The following is a 16,181-nucleotide window of genomic DNA, read 5'->3' as shown; positions in this document are numbered from 1 at the left end:
ACTGGTCGATAGAATTTTACCCCTTCAAATACTAACTGAAGTATTTTTGAAATATATCTAAGCAACTGAAAAGTCTGTCACACTACCACACCTGCCCATTTCTTCTTCCCAATTGAAATTACCTGTTTATCTTTCCAGACACTTCTGATTGATCTTGCCAGTAGAGCTGGGCATCCCATGTGGAATGTTTAAATGGTAATTAATCTTCATGTGAGGGACCATCATTGATTGTATGTAACCCTGGGAAGCCTTGAAGATCCCAATGGATTCTTCAAGGGTTAAAGCTTTCTCCTTTTTTTGAAGGGAAGCAATTTGTCTGTCAGGCAATATGGACACAAATTACTAACCAATTATGTCCATAGCATCCCTGCTTCACAGTCTTAGGAGGGGAAATAAAGCCCAGGGAAAAGTTTCTAAAGGTGCCAGGCTGAGAAATGCACACATGCGCCTTTCACCATGGCCACTGTCACTTCCTAACCCCATGCCATCAATATGACAGTGACTTTTCTGCATGTGCCATGCAATGGGGAAGCTAAAGATATAGACTTCAGCGTTTGCTGCCTGTGATGGGTCTGTGAAATACAGGGAGATCTGGGGAAAAGAGGTAGAAGGAAAGTGAAGGGGGGAAGGAGCACTGGTGAAAGAAACCTATGAACACAAGGGGGGGTGTAAGAGCAAGGCTGGTGGAACTACAGGAGGTGAAAAAGCACATGCCTGACAAAAGGTGATGTGGTGGGTTGACCTTGGCTGGCAAACAGCTGCCCATCAAGCCTATCTATTGCTCCTCCATCAACAGGACAGGGGGAGAAAATACAATGAAAAGCTCATGGGTTGAGATAAGGACAGTGAGGTTACTTACCAATTACTGTCACTGGCAAAAGAGACTCAACTTGAGGAAATTAGTTTTATTTGTTACCAATTCATTGTAACAGAGTAGGACAGTGAGAAAAAAACAAAACTAAAAACCTTCCCCCACCCTCCCTTCTGTTGACTCAACTTCACTCCCAAATCTTCTACTGACGAGCAGTGCAGGGGGACAGGGAATGGGGGTTGCAAACTGTTCATAATGCTTCATCTCTGCCATTCTTTCTTTCTCACACTCTTTCCCTTCTCCAGTGTGGGGTCCCACCCACAGAATACAGTCCTTCATGAACTTCTCCAACATGGGTCCTTCCCATGGGCTGCCATTCTTGAAGAACTGCTCCAGCATGGGGCCTTTCCACGGGGTGGAGTCCATCAGGAACAGACTGGTCCAGCGTGTATCTCCCAAGTGCCACAGGTCCCGCCAGAAAACTTGTTCCTGCGTGGTCTCCTCTCCACAAGCTGCAGCCTCCTTCAGGATATATCCACCTTCTCTACTGTGGGGTCCTCCACAAGCTGCAGGGTAGATATCTGCTCCACCATGGTTCTCCATGGGCTGCAGGGAGACAACTTGCATCATCACCATGATCTTCACCACGAACTGCAGGGGAATCTCTGCTTCTGTGCCTGGAGCACCTCCTTCCCCTCCTTCACTCACCTTGGTGTTTGCAGTTTCTCTCACATATTCTCATTCCTCTCTCCCAGCTGCTGTTGTGTAGTATTTTTTACCCTTTCTTAAATGTGTTATCACAGAGGTGCTACCAACATCATTGACTGGCTCAGCTTTGGCCAGCGGTGTGTCCATCTTGGACCCAGTTGAAACTGGCTCCACCTGACATGGGGGCAGCTTCGTTTTTTTTCTCACAGGAGCCACCTGTGTAGAGTGCACACATGCACACACACACACCTCCAAAACCTTGCCACAAAGCCCCAGGTACCTTTGTTTTTTGTAAATAATTGATTCCTGTCCCTGCCACCATGCTCTGCTCTTTCCGACTGCTCAACTCTTCTCCCCAAACAGTAGCAAGTGCTTGCATGTAACAAATGAAGAGCCAGTCCTGAAGCTGATGCACAGCCTCTGCAATAGCTCAGCTGCCCAACTGAATGATTTCAGTAGTTCCCACTTCTCCCACCCCCACCCGCTCCTCACCCCTCCCACAAAACATTTGGCTGAAAGGGAGAGGCATACATCATTGCAAGGACAGCCCTGTTGCTGGAAAGGCCTTTGCAATTACAGATACTCCCTGCAGCTCTGTCATGGTTTTGCTTGTTCTTAGAAACTAAGCAGGAATTTTCCCTTCCCCCTGCCCATTGTGTGAAGGGGATGTTGAATGGGCAGATTGGTTGTGGCTCAGGCAATTGAAAAAAGTGGCTGGTAAAACCACATTCCAAGTCGATGGCCCTCAAGATCTTGTCTGTGGGGAGGGGTAGGGAGTTCCTTTTTACCTTTTTTTTTTCTCCTCTCCTGGGAAAGTGTAGTAGTTTTAAGACTAGGCCTTCCTTGGTGACTAGGTTGTAACCAAGGAACCAAGGCCATGTTCCCAGTATTCCATACGATTTTTACGTAAGCAAGAGTATAAATAAGAAGAGAGAGGAAACTCTCTCACTCTCTTTCTTCTGGTGGACCGAAGGCAAAGGTAGCTTTGCTGTCGCTCTGCCCGGGTGAGGGAGTGAGGCCTAGTGCATCTGGTTGGCCTTGAGAGGCAGAGAGTGCCGGCGGTTGTGTGGTGTGGTTCGCTATCTCTGGAGGGAAGTATTTGCATTATATCCCTTTTTATCCCTTTTTTCCCTTTTCCCTTTCCCTTCCCTTTTCCCCTTTGGGGGGTTCCCTGTATATAATTTTCTTTATATATATATAAATCTTCCACTTAAAATTCAGTTCGGTTTGGGTTCTTTTGATTTTCTTTTTCGTGATCTTTTTGATCAATTGCACGAGAAAGAGAGGGAGGGGGAAGGCTTTGTCCCTGAGGTCCGGGCACTTGGCTGGGAGCCAAGTCCAACCTGGGACAGAAAGGGGAGGGAGTTCGTTGTTGCTTGAGCTGGGATGGGATCCGGGTGACAGGAGCTCAGAGGTTGTTTTGTTCTCAGCCTGGCTGCCAGATGGGTATTTTGCTTGGATTTTCATTGGCGAGGAACTGTTCAGGAGATCTCTTCTCCTCCATTTTTTTTTGGTAGCAGTTCTTGTGCACATCAAAGGAGAGGGGAAGCCTTACCACATGACTCAGCCAGCAGGACAGAGTGAGGTCCCGTTGGGAAGGACCTTTTTTTAATTTCCCTCCTTTCTCTTTTTCTTTTTTTCTGGTGAGGGGGAGGGAAGACCTTCATTTTTGGCTTCTCCAGCACACCTGAGGGGCCCCGCACGTGGTGACCACTAGTGATCCAACATCGCCCCCTGCTGACTGGCACAGGACACTACAAGTTCTACATCTCCAGTGATCCAACAGCGCCCCTGCTGACTGTGGTTAGAATTGCACCAAAGGGTGCTAACTGAATTGTTTCCTTTTTTGTTTGTTTATTTGTTTGTTTTAAATGGGATTATTTTTGGGTATAGGAGTATTGTTTGGTTGTTTTATTTGTGTTCTTTCATTGTTTCTGCCAATACACATATTTCTTTTAATAAAGGGCTGTTATTCTTCCTTTTTCCACATTTTTTCTCAATTGGAGCCTCTGAGTTTTTTGGATTTACAATTGCTTAGAGGGAGGAGTTTGGGTCTTCCTCATAACTCATCCTCAGCAAAACACTTGTGTCTCATTTAAATTGAGACAAACTCCCTGCTAACTCACTTCATGCAGGAGGGCAGAGGGGAGAGGTGTGGGGAGATGCTTGTAGATGCTTCTGAATTGAAACAATGGGAGAAGCTAGGGGTAGCTTGAGCATAAAGGACATGCTTGAGTCCTGATTAATGAAGCAACTCAAAGAGGACAATAGCAATTGCAGGTTCGGTGCATCTAATCTGCTCAGAGCTTTCCAACACAATTTTGCATAATAATTTCAGGCAGAGAGTTCCTGGCTTTGTGTAGATCTCCCAGGAACCAGGGCCACCCTGGTAAGACAAAGGGTCATTTAAATGAAAGTGCATGGATGGCATGAACCCAGGACAGGAAAAGTCTACCAAACCCTTTCAAGCCTTCTTTGTTGAATTTATAGCTGTGTGCATGCACACACAGAATCACAAAGAACGGTTGAGGTCAGAAGGGACCTCTGGAGGTCATCTTGGCCAACCCCCTTGCTCAAGCAGGGCCACCCAGAGACAGCTTGCCCAAGACTATGTCCAGATGGTTTTTGCATTATCTCCAAGGAGGGAGACTCCACAGCCTCTCTGGGCAACCTGTCCCAATGCTCAATCTTACTCACGGTAAAGAAGTGTTTCCTGATGTTCAGATGGAATCTCCTGTGTTTCATTGTGTGTCTATTGCTTCTGATTCTGTCACTGTGCATCACTGAAAAGAGCCTGACTCTGTCTTCTTTGCACTCTCCCTTCTGATATTTGTATACACTGAGGAGATCCCCCCGAGCTTTCTCTTCTCCGAGCTGAACAGCCCCAGGTCTCTTGGCCTTTCCTCCTATTGAGATGTTCCAGTATATGCCAAGCAGTACAGGCAGTACTGATAGCCAGTGGCTTTTTGTTTTCTGTGTGCAATTCACGTGGGGTTGCCCTCCCTCCATTGCTTGTATGCTTTGGTCATAAGCTTTTTAAAGGAGAAGGGAAAAAAGATAAAAACGAGTGGACCTCTGCCTGAACTCAGCACCAGGCTCTTGACTGCTAAAACATCTGTCACTGCCACCACTGGTGGTGGGGGCAAGTAGAGTCTGGGTAAAGAAGGGAGCAAGGCCCAGGAGAGGTACGTGCTCTAGCATCTCGAGTTTTGTATGATGCAGGACAGCTTTCACCTTACAGCATGGCCAAGTGATACCTAAGGTGGTTGGGCTGAGACCTGCTGGTGAAGCTGAATGTTGCGATGGAAGGAAAAAAAGCAGAGAAAGGAAGGAGAAGGGAGAACAAAACAAGGGGAGAAAAGTTTGTGTGCCTGGTGGGGATGAGACCCCTCCCCTGGTTGTTATGTTCTGTTCCATGTGAGAGCTGGTGTTCCAGAAAGGCTCTGGCCCCTTCTGCTGCCTTGGGATGCAAACGTACAGAATTGGTATGGAAGCAGGGAGATGCAGGGCTGTCTGTGAGCTGAGCACTCTTCTTTCTCACCGTATATAATTTATGCTGGGATGGTGAGGCTGATGGCAGAGGAGGAAGGAAGCAGCATTTTCCCAGAGAGCAGCCAGAACAGCATTAGGGGATAGAGGACTTGCCCCTTCCCTACACAGGGAGAGGGGAAGGTGCAGGCACACACAAAGGCGAATCTAATACATTAACAGACACCCTCGGGGAATCACCCCCCTCTTCCGGTCAGGCCCAGAAGTGGACGTTATAGGAGGGAGACCAAGACGGCAGAGGAAGTCCCTGAGACGGAAGGGCAGAAGGCTACGTACTTCACCGATCCTTTCTTTCGCTCCTCTGGTGTAGTGCTGTTATTGTTTCCAGGGCGGAGGCGAGGGAGGTATAATAGCCTTCTATGCTGACTTTGTTTTCCCTCTTGCACTGAGCTCTAGCCCTTTAAGTCGTGAGGCACAGCTAATCACCTCCCCTGCCTAATTAGCAGGCTCAGCCCCCGCCTAGTGCATCTGAGCCCGTACCGGGGAACAGCGAGTGGCGGCAGCTTCCTTGCCCCACCGCTGCTACTTCGCAAGGGAGAGACTGAAAGGAAGTTTGTTGCCGTGCCCACCACCCCTCGTGCGCTGTCTGGGCAGTTGGGACCCCGTCTGCTGCCAGCTGCTTGGGGGCGGGCGTGGGGAAGTGATGCCGATCGCCGCCAATTTGCAACCTTGCGCTGTGCAGCCCGACTCCCGCCTCTTTGCTTCCGCCTGCCTGCGGAACCACGACCGGGAATCCGCAAAGTCCGGGGAGGACGGCGTTGAAGATCGATAGGATCCCCTTCTCCAGGTGGGAGAGGCGGGTAGGGAAATTGGGCTCGCCAGCACATTTGTGGTTCCTTCCGCCGTCTCCCTCTCTCCTCCTCCTGCGCTGTCACCCCCGCCTTCTCCTCTTCCCCCTCCCCCATCGCTGCCGCAGCCCTCGCCTTTCCCCCCAGCTCCCTTTCTCCTCCTGGAGCCCCTCCCTCCCCCTCCCCACGAATCCACTTCAGCTTCCTCAGTCTCACCATGAACGGGGGCGCCGCTCATTTCCAGCAGCCGCCTCCCCCCACCCTCTGCCAGCAGCCACCGCCAACCCTACACAGGCCGAGCCACCCGGAACAAGGAACTCAGAGCCAGGGCAGAGGCAGACACATCGCCGCTCCGGGCACCAGACGTCCTGTGTCAGGTAAGCAGTCCGTGTGAGTCGGATAAGTATTTTGGGGCTATTTCTCCCCCCCTCCCCCAGGTCTACCCCTTTGTTCATCTTCTCCCCCAAAGGTCCCAGAAGTTGACACCCTCCGCAACACTTCAGTGGAGTTATGCCCGCCCCTCCGGGTATGTGTCCCCACGGGAGACACGACGGGTGTCTGGACGCCAGGTGGTAAAACACCCGGGGACGGGGTAGAGACCAGAGTCGTGGTATCGCACTCCATTTGCTTTGAGGTGTCTGCCCTCAGACGTCAGAGTTTATGACCTTTTTGAGCCGTCGCCTCGCGCGGCCAGGAGGGTGCTGAGTTCCCGAGGGTTACATGAGAGCACCAGCGCACACGGGGGAGACGTCGGGGTTCCCGGAAAAGGGACTGAGAAAAAACTCTGCTAGGGCTAATTATAAAAAACAGATAAACTTGTCTGGGCTCTTGTTCGAGTTTTGTACCTCATGGCGAACAGCTGAAACTTTGGAGTGTGTCAGGGGTAAAGTGAAACAGATTCACCAAGATCGGGAGTTTGTGAAGTCTTCAGGACTGTGTTGTGAAGCCATTTCCTTCTCTGCGTATTTTCTCCTTGTATTTCTGGTGTTGGAATCGTTTAGTGGACTGGACTGCCGGAGAAAGTTTCTGAACTCTCTTGCTCCGTGAGGCTCAAAGGAGTGCATGGTTCTTCCCACAGACCCTGAGCTGAGTGTTAGGTTAGAAACATTTTAAATTATTCCATCATTTATGTGGTATTAGAAATTATGCTGTTGGAGAAGAAATACTGTAATTAATTTTGAAAGGGTACATTTGCTCTTAATGTAATAATTGTTAATATAGTATCTGTGCTGTCTTCATATTTCCTAGACTGTTGGTATAGTGTTTTATTCTTAATTTGAGATTACTGTTTTTTTACCGTGCCTTTAAATATGTCTGTACCATCGTATAAACTTTTCTTGTATTCTGAATAATACCAGGGCTGTGTAACTTTGATTGTAGTTATTCTGCTTAGCTGATTCTCCAAAATGTTATGTGAGATTCAGTGATTGTCTATGGTTAGCTCTGATCTCTTTGGTAAAGAAATAGCCCCCTAATACAGCTAATCTGTTGATCAATGTAGTAGATAGTGTATGGGTGATCTACTCTTAATTTCCTTAACGAGTGGCTGCTTGCCTTGTTACTGTCCTTTGGCTTTATTAGTATTGGAAAGTGAACTGACACACTTTTGTAAGCATCAAGTGTTTGATTTTTAGAATATTTATTTTATGGGGAAACTTGCGATCCTTCAGGAGTGACATTCGGTTCCAAAATTACATGCGTATATAAATCCAAAGCAGCCCCTAACTTGTTGACTACTTTTTTCCTTTACTGTCAGCATCTTTTGAAACTATTATTAAGACTGATATGGCTTCTTAAATTCTTGTATATGTTGGTAACTCCAAAATGCCGGGAAAACATCTTATGAAAAACCTATCTTTCTGCCTAATAATCTCTGTATATTAACCATTTGACACCCGACTTTTTAAGTGTCAGGTCCATTTAGTGATTCTATGATCAAGAGTCTATGATCTAGATAATGATATCTCTCTGAGGAACAACTTTTGACCATTTAATTCACTTTTATTTTGATATATGATATTTCCAAGACTGAGACTCTAATACTTAAATTTATGTTTATTACTGAACATGGGATTTTTTTCCAGACTGCACTGGGATTTTCCATATGATTAAATTTTAAACTCAACTCCTGCTTTAAGGACTGGAGTATTAAATGCTTTTTCACCATTGTTTGCATATGGCAATCAAAACTATTATATGTATAATATCTTAAAATCCTATATCTAAAACTATATAACTACATATAATAACCATATCTATAACATAGGTTTAATATATGCATTGTATTTATATATATATTAGATAGGCATTTATATTTATGCATTGGTGCAGGGAGCAAAGCAAACAATGAGAGATCAGTCTTTGGGATTGGAGCATGGAGAAATAGACTAATTAGTCCTTTCCTAGAATAGATTTGTAATTGTACTTATTTCTTGGATAGTTACTTAGATGACTTATGGAAGTGTGTAGTATGGATGTTTACACTCTTAGAAATCTTGCTCTAAAATGAGATATATTTTATACACAATAAGGTTCACCACTTTCCCTTGTGGTTGGAAATGTTTTAAAGGAATACCATGTTAAAAATTTATAAGGAATTTTAGTTTTTACATTTGAATTGGTTTATATGTTGCAGAAATATCTCTGTATGTATATTGGAGATCACTTCTTATATAGTTATCTCTCTTTTATAATTATGTGGACCTTTCACAAAATATGATATGTAACAGGAAAAAAAATCTTCGGATATAAGTGATCTCAGAAAGGGAAGTTATACTTGGCAAAAGTTCATTTCAATTCTGCTCTTTAGCAATTGGACATTCTTGGTGTAGTTGAACAACTCAAGTTTAAGTCTGATCCCAAATGTTCTCCTAGCTCTCCCACACTTCTGATAATCTCATAATAAAATTGACCTAGTGCATTACTGTGAAAGTAAAGGTTTTACATTGCCTGTGACTTGGAAACTCGTAGGTACAGTAAAGAAATAAAACCTTTATTGCTTGTTCAGTTCATCACAATCTTGGTAACTGTGTACCAAGATCTTGCCATTGGATTAGCGTGAGTTCACTTTCTTGCCTTTTTTCTGAAAAGGGATAGAGCTTTGGGGGGTTGTTCAAGAGTTTTGGCCTTCATTAATGCAGATCTTGTGCTAAACATTTAGTTTTTGAGCAATCTCTGGCAGAGATGTTGTTGCTGTCAGAAAAACTTGTTTGCAACTATGGCACTTGGAAGACTTAGGACCAGTTTGTTCAAAGAGTTTAGTTCTTTTATATACTAGAATTAAATGGTCAAGTTTTAAAATATGTTTGGAACTTCATAGCAAATGGTTGTTCCTTGTTACTTATAATTTCAAACTTATATAAACAGCATATGTATTATGATCTGTGATTAATATTCTAGTGTTAAGAACATGTAGATATTTTGCAGACCAAATCAGGTGGTTTGTAGACAGGAGAAAAGAAATGATTCCCATCCCACCCCGTACCCTGGGAAAAGACCATTTTGGATCTGTGAAAATCTATTTAGTGCATTTAAATATTTGCTACCAGAGAATGAGTCATGCACTTTTTTGTGGTATCAGGAAGTTGAATTTTTTTGATGTTGCTGAAAATCCTATTAGTCATATTCTTGAAAATAAGTTTCCCATTTTTGCCAAAAGGTAAAATATCAAGATCAAGACTATATTATTAAACCCTCTTCAAATTTTGGGAGTAACTAAACAGTAACAGCTAAATATATTTTACAAGTAGTATCCACAGAGATAGACACAGAAACACACACGCACAGACACATGCACACTCATAGAATCATAGAATAATTTAGGTTGAAAGGGACCTCCAGAGGTCATCTAGTCTAACCTCTTGCTCAGAACAAGTCTAATTAGGTCAAGTTGCTCAAGGCCTTGAACAGCTTCAAGAATGGAGATACTTCAACGTCTTTAGGCAATCTGTTCCAGTATTCATAGAATCACAGAATCATAGAATAGATTGGGTTGGAAAAGACCTCCAAGATTATCGAGTCCAACCCCTGATCCAACTCCAATTACTATATCATGGCACTAAGGATCACGTCCAATCTCTGTTTAAAAACCTCCAGAGATGGTGAATCCACCACCTCTCTGGGCAGGCCGTTCCAATGCCTGATTACCCTCTCTGTAAAGAACTTCTTCCTAACATCTAACCTAAACCTCCCCTGGCAGAGCTTGAGCCCTTGTCCTATTGTTGGTTGCCTGGGAGAAGAGACCAACCCCCACCTGGCTATAACCTCCCTTCAGGTAGTTGAAGAGAGTGATGAGGTCACCTCTAAGCCTTCTCTTCTCCAGACTAAACAACCCCAGCTCCCTCAACCTCTCCTCATAGGACTTGTGCTCAAGTCCCTTCACCAGCCTCGTTGCTCTTCTCTGGACCCGCTCCAGCACCTCAATATCCTTACTGAGCTGAGGGGCCCAGAGCTGAACACAATACTCAAGGTGTGGCCTCACCAACGCAGAGTACAGGGGAAGGATCACTTCCCTCGTCCTGCTGGCCACACTGTTCTTGATGCAGGCCAGGATGCCATTGGCCTTCTTGGCCACCTGGGCACACTGCTGGCTCATGTTCAACCTCCTGTCAATCAGCACCCCCAGGTCCCTTTCCACCTGGCTGCTCTCCAGCCACTCTGTCCCCAGCCTGTAGCGCTGCATGGGGTTGTTGTGGCCAAAGTGCAGGACCTGGCACTTGGCCTTGTTGAACTTCATCCCATTGGAGTCAGCCCATCTCTCCAGTCTATCCAGGTCCCTCTGCAGAGCCCTCCTGCCTTCTGGTAGGTTAACACTCCCTCCCAACTTGGTGTCATATGCAAATTTGCTGATGATGGACTCAATCCCCTCATCTAGGTCATCGATAAAGATGTTAAACAGGACTGGGCCCAGCACTGACCCCTGGGGAACACCACTGGTGACCGGCCGCCAACCGGATGCAACCCCGTTCACCACCACTCTCTGGGCCCGGCCCTCCAACCAGTTCCTGACCCAGCACAGAGTGCCCCTGTCCAAGCCATAGGCTTGATGATGGAGAGCGGCTTGGCAAGCTCTTCTACCAGCTCCCTCATTACCCTAGGATGGATCCCATCTGGTCCCATAGACTTGTGAGGATCCAGGTGGCTCAGTAAGTCACTAACTATTTCCTCCTGGAATACAAGGGGGCTATTTGGTTTCCTCTCTCTGTCTACCAGCTCCAGAGGCCAGTTGCCTTGAGGGCCACCTGTCTTACTGGTAAAAACTGAGGCAAAGTAGGTGTTAAGTACCTCAGCCTTCTCTTCATCTCTATTAACTGTTTCCCTCCAAGTCCATCAAAGAATGGAGGTTTTCTTTGCCCCTCCTTTTGTTATTAATGTATTTATAGAAGGACTTTTTGTTATCCCTAACAGAAGCGGCCAAAATTACTTCAAATTGCACTTTTGTATCCTTGATTTTCTTTCTGCATGATCTAGCTGTCTTCCTGAATTCTTCGTAAGTAGCCATCCCTTTCTTCCATAGTCAGTAAACTCTCTTTTTATCCCTGATTTCCTTCACAATCTCCCTGTTTAACCAAGCTGGTTGTCTTCCCCGCCGGCTTGCCTTTCGGCACACCGGTATGGTCTGTTCCTGTGCACTCAAAACTTCCTGCTTGAAGCACATCCATCCCTCCTGGACCCCCTTGTTTTCAAGGGTTGTTTCCCAGGGTATGCTCTGGACTAGACTTCTGAATAGGTCAAAATCTGCCCTCTGGAAGTCCAACGTAGAGGTTTTATTGTTGGCTCTCCTTGAATCTCTGAGTATTGAAAATTCTATTATTTCATGGTCACTATTTCCCAGGCGGCCTTCAACCACTACATCTCCCACCAACCCCTCTCTGTTTGTAAACAGCAGGTCTAGCAGGGCCTTACCCCTGGTAGGTTCATTTACCAGCTGATGAAGGAAATTGTCCTCTATACACTCCAGGAAATTCCTAGACTGACTCTTCTCTGCAGTATTGAGCTCCCAGCAGATATCCGGCAGGTTAAAGTCACCCACAAGGACAAGGGCTGACGATTTCGAGACATCTGCCAGCTGCTTGTAGAATAATTCATCCCCTTCATCATCCCGGTAGGGCGGTCTGTAACAGACACCCATGATGATGTCGACCTTGTTGGTCTTCCCCCTGATTCTGGTCCACAAGCACTTAAACTTATCGTTGCTGACCTCAAGTTCAACAGAGTCAAGAGACTCTCTAACATATAAAGCCACCCCTCCACCTCTCCTACCCTGCCTGTTCTTTCTGAAGAGCTTGTAACCTTCCATAGCAGCACTCCAGTCATGCGAGTCATCCCACCACGTTTCTGTGATGGTGACTACATCATAGCCTTCCCGCTGCACAATGGTTTCCAGCTCCTCTTGTTTGTTGCCCATACTGCGTGCATTAGTATACGTGCACTTGAGGTGGGCTGCTGATTTCATTCTTAACTCAGGTTTTCCATCCTTAGGCTGATCACTGGGGAGCCCGGTTTCAACCCCTTCCCCCTTCAAACCTAGTTTAAAACCCTCCTGATCATCCTGGCTAACTTATGGGCTACAGTCCTCTTCCTCTTCCTAGAAAGATGAATTCCATCTGATTTTAAGAGACTAGGTACCATGGAGTTTGCCCCATGGTCAAAAAAACCAAAATTTTGATGGTGGCACCAATCCTTTAGCCATCTGTTGATGAGTTGGGCTTTTTTACTCCTCTCTTTATTTAACTCCTCATCCATCCCAGATAGTACAGGAACTGAGGCAAATATCACCTGTGCTCCTGTCCCCTGAACTGACCAACCCAGTGCTTTAAAGTCTTTTTTAATTATCGTGGCACTTCTTCGATTAATGTCCTCACTGCCAGCCTGGACTACCACCAGTGGATAATAGTCTGAGGGCTGAATTAACTCAGGAAGTCTCCTACTAATATCTCTCACCCTGGCCCCAGGAAGGCAGCATACTTCTCTCTGGGATGGGTCTGGGAGACATATAGGGCCCTCAGTTCCCCTCAGAAAGGAGTCACTGACTACAACTACCCTTCTTTTTTTTATACCTGTGGTTGTAATCTGTCTTGTAGACAGGGCCGAACCAGGAGGCTCTCCAGAGAGATCTTCTTGGCTGTCCTCTACCTGACTGTCTGGGTCCAGGGTCTCATATCTATTCTTCAAGGGCACCCTGGGGGGTGATGGGGGTCGAGAGAGAGTTCTTTTACATCTCCCATTAGGGACCTGTTTCCATTCCCCCCCATCAATTTGGTCTGCTCCATCTGCCTTATGGCAGGAGGGGCAGGGTTTCACCGTCTCCTGTTGGACTTCCTTAGGGTTCAAAAGGGTTTGACTCCACCAGTCAATTTCCTTTTCACTCTCCCTAATGCACCTTAATCTCTCTACCTCTTCCTTAAGTTCTGCTACCAGGCACAGCAAGTCACTCACCTGCTCGCATTGTACACAGCTACCTCCTATACCATCCTCCGGTACCATTGTCAGGCTCAGACACTCAGCACATCCAGAGACCTGGGTGGCTGCATCCTTCTTCGAGGGGAGTGTCTGAGCAGACACACTCCTAGTATTAACAGCAGCAATGGCTTTTGTTTTTCTGGAAACCATTGCTAGCTTTAAAAAGCACACTCACCTACGAGAAGTGGGAGCTGGTTGTGCCCTGCCTGCTTGAAACACTTTGCACTTGCTAACGAGCCCAACCCACCCCTCACTCACCCGAATCGGTTGCGGGGAGGAGCCAAACCTGGGCAGCAAATGGCCAAGCAGCTCTTCTGGAGGCTCTTATATAGCCTCCCCTCGCACTTGCTAATGAGCCTGACCCACCCCTCACTCACCTGAATCGGTTCCAGGGAGGAACCAAGCCTGGGCAGCTCCAGGAGGGAGAGAAACAACAAAAAACATCCTCCCCAATGGGAAAAAAACCTCACTCTTTCAGCTGACCAAATCGTGCAGTATAGTTTTCCTTCTCCCTTTTATGTGCACAAGAACCACTGCTAAGAAAGAAACAAATGGGAACAGGGAAGGGAAAAGAAAGAAAGAAAAAAAAAGAACTCCCAAAACACTTCCTCTCCAATGAAAAATCCAAGCAGAATCCACAGCTGGCAACCAGGCTGAGAACAAAACCCCACGGAGCTTCCACTCTGACCTTTTTCCAGCTTTAGTAGCCAGCCAGAACTCCTCCCACCCCGTTTCCCAGGAGATGAGAGAAAAAAAAAAGAAAGAAGTTCCTCAACCCCATTTCTCAAAAGATGAGATTCTGAGGCCGTTAACTAGAAGGCAGCTTCTTCTGTGCTCCTTAACTGCCCACTTAACATCCCTGCACGCAGTGGGCAGGGGGAAGGGAAAAATTCCTGCTTAGTTTCTAAGAACCAGCAAAACCATGACATTAAGATAGAATTATGTCAGCCAAACATAGAACTGAAAACCTGAATGAGATGCAAGATGTAGGGGGGAGCCACAGATCTGAGTCTGCACATCTTGCCCTATCCCTCAGCAAAGTGGTCATCTGGCAATAGTTGCCAGCAGCAACCATCCCAAACCACATGTTGGTCAGAAGCCTGACTGGAGAAGGATTAGGAATGTTTTCAGTCTGTGAGAAACAAAGTCTCGAGTTATGGTAGGTTTTCGAATAAGAATTTATTATATGGAAAAAGCAAACAGCATGCTGGACGCAGAGTGGAGTCTTCACTCCAAAACCTCTGTGTGTCCAATACAGTATTTGACTACCATTTATTCTACTTATTTCATGCATATTCATTACATCATATACATTTAACATATGTTTATTTTCACAACTAGAGCTAGGTTGTTATCTCTACAGCAGTGATAGTTTTCCTATAATTCATATATTCTTGGACAACAAGGCACCTAGAAGATCATTGACTTTACAGAATTCTACCATAATTCATTTTAGGAAAGCAGAGATGGTTTATGGCTTTTGACCTTGATGACCTTACAAATGGTCTGCCTTATTTCTTTATGGGGGTACAATTAAGTTTTACAATCTCTTTGTTTTATTCTTTTACTGACACAAATTATGGCTATGAATATTACAATCCCTCCCCCTTTTCCATTAACTTATTAATTCGTGTCTTTCGCTCTAATTTGGACAATACAAATTTTGTACATTTTTCATTTTGGTTGGTTGGGTCTTGGGCAATTAATAACACTTTGGCTCTTTTTGCAGCTTCTAGATCCATGGGCATAGTAGATATCTGTATTCTCTACTATTGAGACTATCAATTTTTTAAAACAAGGAATCAAACATGATAAAAATATAATACTCGTTAAAATACATCTCTGTCTCATTGTATAGAGTTAAAAGTTTCTGAATGTCTTTAGTCTCCATTTGCTGGTCTTCACTTGAATTTTTATTTTCAAATTCTCTGTTGGTTGTGTTTTCTACACAGGTCTTGGGGTCTTTTTAACTCTGGTGTATTGTATTTAAGGAAGTTGTTTTTTGGTTTTGATTGTAGTGTAAGTAGTCAGCAACACTTGATATGGACTTCTCCTCTTTTGGCTCCAGGGCCTGTAAAAGGTCTTACATACACATAGTTTTTGGGTACAATATTATGAATTGGCCCATCGGGGCCACAAGCTTGTGTCTTCAGGACTAGGTTTTCAATATTTTTAAGTTGTTTTTGCAAATGTGTAATATAATTTATTAATGTTTTTGTTCCCACTTTACTTGACACTTCTTCCTATACTATATAGGGCTTTTCGAAAAGTATTTTTTGATTAGTTCACTAAGGATACACCTCAGGTCAACCTGAAAAAGTGTCAGTGAAAATGAGCAAATATCCAAACACCCCTTTTCTGGGCAGTTCTGAAAAATCAATTTGCCACTGTTGTCCTGGAAAATTACCTTTCCCTATTTGTCTAAGTTGAAGTTGGTTATGGGTGCCTGGGTTGTTCTGCAAACAAATTTCACACCGTTGGGTCACCTGCCTCACAGTGGTATAGAGATTTTGTGTTATTATATTTTGGCTTAGATATTTGTATAGAGCTTCTGTTCCCTATTGATTTCTTGTGTTCTGTCATGATAAGGGCCCATAAAATAGAAGAGGGTATTATTAACTTACCATCCGGTGTCTTGGCCCATTTGTTTTCTTCTATTTCTTCTAAATCTTGGATTCTTCTTTAGAGTATCTAGGCTCTATATTAGATTGCTGAATTTGAATCTTACCATCAGGGATCAAAGATTGGATTTTGCTTTCTTCTGCTTCGGCTACCCTTTTCGCCTCCTGATCAACCATGGCATTTCTTCTTTCATGGTCAGTAACACCCTTTTGGCGAGCTTTGCAATGCATAATAGCAACTTT

The 16,181-nt window shown here is 45.1% G+C and overlaps 1 long non-coding RNA gene across 2 annotated transcripts; it reads left to right on the top strand.

Annotated features, from left to right (window-relative positions):
• Positions 1 to 5,542: 5,542 nt before the first annotated feature.
• Positions 5,543 to 15,974, top strand: LOC126636005 (uncharacterized). Of its 2 annotated transcripts, none has more exons than XR_007627868.1 (3): positions 5,543 to 5,855; positions 6,104 to 6,233; positions 6,326 to 15,974. It is a non-coding gene; the product is annotated as an uncharacterized LOC126636005 (long non-coding RNA). The 2 variants fall into 2 exon arrangements; XR_007627869.1 differs by having other exon boundaries at positions 6,101 to 6,233.
• Positions 15,975 to 16,181: the final 207 nt, after the last annotated feature.

The sequence above is a fragment of the Myiozetetes cayanensis genome, unplaced genomic scaffold (assembly GCF_022539395.1).
Source record: "Myiozetetes cayanensis isolate MyiCay16 unplaced genomic scaffold, myiCay2020 scf129, whole genome shotgun sequence".
NCBI classification, from domain to species: Eukaryota; Metazoa; Chordata; class Aves; order Passeriformes; family Tyrannidae; genus Myiozetetes; species Myiozetetes cayanensis.
The sequence above is the reverse complement of the archived record's forward strand: the minus strand, read 5'-3'. Positions and strand labels throughout refer to the sequence as shown.